This window comes from Schistocerca americana, chromosome 7 (assembly GCF_021461395.2).
Source record: "Schistocerca americana isolate TAMUIC-IGC-003095 chromosome 7, iqSchAmer2.1, whole genome shotgun sequence".
Lineage (NCBI taxonomy): Eukaryota > Metazoa > Arthropoda > Insecta > Orthoptera > Acrididae > Schistocerca > Schistocerca americana.
This window is the reverse complement of record NC_060125.1, coordinates 301,427,420-301,430,360: the sequence shown is the minus strand read 5'-3', so window position 1 is coordinate 301,430,360 and position 2,941 is coordinate 301,427,420. Positions and strand designations below refer to the sequence as shown.

Sequence of the window (2,941 nt, the reverse complement as noted above, 5' to 3'; positions counted from 1 at the left end):
GGAGCGAGCGGTGCGGAATAAAGAGCCCCATAAAATCTAAGAACGCAAAATGTCAAAGATAATAAATGTATTGTAATCGTTAATTATCAAGTTGAATATCAGATCTGTTATGTACGTAGTACAGAGAGGCAGTATACGAGTTGGTAGCCGTTCTCATTTATCATGTATTGAGTTGTAATTTTGAAGATAATATAAAGCACTACGTCTTCATGCCACGAGTGGCCTACTGGGACCATCCGACCGCCGTGTCATCCTCGGTGGAGGATGCGGATAGGAGGGGCGTGGGGTCAGCACACCGCTCTCCCGGTCGTAAGATGGTATTCTTGACCGAAGCCGCTACTATTCGGTCGAGTAGCTCCTCAATTGGCATCACGAGGCTCAGTGCACCCCGAGAAATGGCAACAGCGCATGGCGGCCTGGATGGTCACCCATCCAAGTGCCGACCACGCCCGACAGCGCTTAACTGCGGTGATCTCACGGGAACCGGTGTAGCCACTGCGGCAAGGCCGTTGTCTTTGAAGATAATATAAGAAGGTAAATTGAATCTCACTTCTTATTTATGTGGTGGAGTGAATGAGAACGAGCAGTTAATTTTCAGGAGCGTTATCTGCAGCCCTGTAAGGAGGCGAAGTCTGAGCCAGGTTGGAGGAAGGAGACACAAGGATTCAGGTCTCAAACTAGCTGGACCCTGATTAATAATACTTAACGGCGACCGAAAATTCAGTAAGCAACATTCATTGTACATAACAGGAGTGTTCAGATGGCAACTTATTTAAGTGTTCGGTGTGTAAGGTGAAGTATAACAAACTGCCATGCAGCCCAAACCAACATGAAACACTTCAGTTGATAGACCATTGCTCCAATTTTTCGACTGATAACACCAAATGCGAAATAGATACAATGCATACCACCATTGCCAATGGTGGCCAAGAATTCGGCTCGCAAGTCACGCCATTGCATGTGTGTCATAGCTCTTTTGCCTGGCGACTGGTGTAAGAGGGGGAAACTGAGAATCAGCTGAATTTCATTGACGATGGAGACGCACTGCATAGAACTTTGTTTTATCGAAAACATAGATCAAAATGAAAAGAAATTTTTGGAATTATTTATTTTTGACACGATGAAGACGTAATGTTTATCTGATACCAACAGACAGACAGACGCAGACAATTTCACTGAGTGTCCCATACCGACTGCGACGTAATCGTAACTTATTTAGTTTCATAATCGAAACAAGTTCTCACACATACATGTTGATTGAAATATTGTAGCACTTTCGTAATCGCAATACGGAGGCGGCAGAAATCTACCTGAGGAAAACACTGTAGGCGTCCTGGAAAGTTTTAAGTTTAAATAATTTTTTAAAACTGGAATTACATTGGAGATCGATCAGTTACATCTGCACTTGCACGGGCGCACTTTCAACTCTGCAAACGATGTCAAAAATAGCGTGAAAACACACGTAAAATTGGCAGTGTCCCCAAAACGTTCAGAAAATTATCCTTGTAATTCTAGCAAGGCCACAATTAATTCTTCAAACCTCACGTTTCCTTTTAATATCAGTGAACTGAGGAAATTGGACTGTGTTTCTCGGAATTTCGACCTTCTACAGTGCGATTTCCGTTATAAATGCGTACCCATCAAATCAGAAAGAAGTTGTTTCTCACCTTGCTTTGTCTTAACAGTGGGCAGTGCACAGTCAAGTCCACATAAAATGTGAGACCTACAATCCGTTCCGGATGTTCGTTCTTGCACTCCTTTTTAAATCGAAAAATCGCTATAGCCATGCCCCTTTACTTAATCAACGTAGTTCGCAGATATATGTTGTCTCCACACTCACCGATCAGTTCCATCGAAAACCGTTGGAACAGATAATTAAATAATGAATGTGACTTCAGAAATTTTGCTATTTTGTCATCAATTTATTCACGTGGTCCATCACTGCAAATTAAAACAAAGTGCTTCTTTATGTACAGAGCAATGAATACTGTCTGTCGATCGCTGTAATTATTTGCTCTTTCATTATCAAATAAATCATTAACGAATGAGTCCAAATTATAGGTAAATTTTTTTAAAATGTTATGTTTGTCTGCTGATGATTATGAAAACTGCATGGTACTGGTTGCTTTCCTGTCTAATTTTATGAGTTTCTTTAACGCAGTAGAACTTACTTGGAATACAAAGTGCAATATGGAAATTATGATGATCACTTGCAGCAACTTCAGCCATAAAGGACAAATACTGCACCCACAGACAAAAATATTATGCAACATTTAAGGAAATGGTAAATTAGATTTCTTCAAGACAAAAGCTCTCGTTTAGAATACAATGCATTATGCAAGAATTATCCCATGTTTCCATGAAACAACGTGAGTATAAAATCAAATACAGATGCGAGCAGCAAAGGAAAGTTGTCATGTGACCTCCAGCAGAGGAGGTATTTAGGAGGGGCATTCTCTGATTGTGATTCCTTTACTAACCCATCAGCACGAAAATATCCTTGGAAATATAGCTCCACTAAGTTACTGACGCCTTCCTTTATCTATATTTAGTTCACGTACATTCGAATAATCGCATCACTTTTCCCAAATATTTGCTACATACTGCTATATGATACTTACGAGGGCACGCTGAAAACTAATGCCTTTGAATTTCTTTTGTGAAAACTCTTAAAGTTTTTAAGTGAAACAAGCTTGATTAACATTCTGCATCTTTAGTCTTCATGTCTACATATTTGCAGCCCTCTGCTTTTAGAGGGCTCCGAAGTGTAGCGTGTACCGTGAAGGTGCGTAACGTAGCCTTGTCTCTGCGTGAGAAACAGCGTGCTGTAATCGAGTTTCGAAATCGTGGGGTTCATCCTCACATGGAGCACTTTCTTCTTCTGAATGACAGTGTCAGATCACACCCGAGAGCTGAAACATCTGCAGCACTCCAGCGCATT

General features: G+C 41.0%; 1 pseudogene; it reads right to left on the bottom strand.

The window, feature by feature from the left end:
• Positions 1-396: 396 nt before the first annotated feature.
• On the bottom strand, positions 397-514 carry LOC124623439 (annotated as a pseudogene).
• Positions 515-2,941: the final 2,427 nt, after the last annotated feature.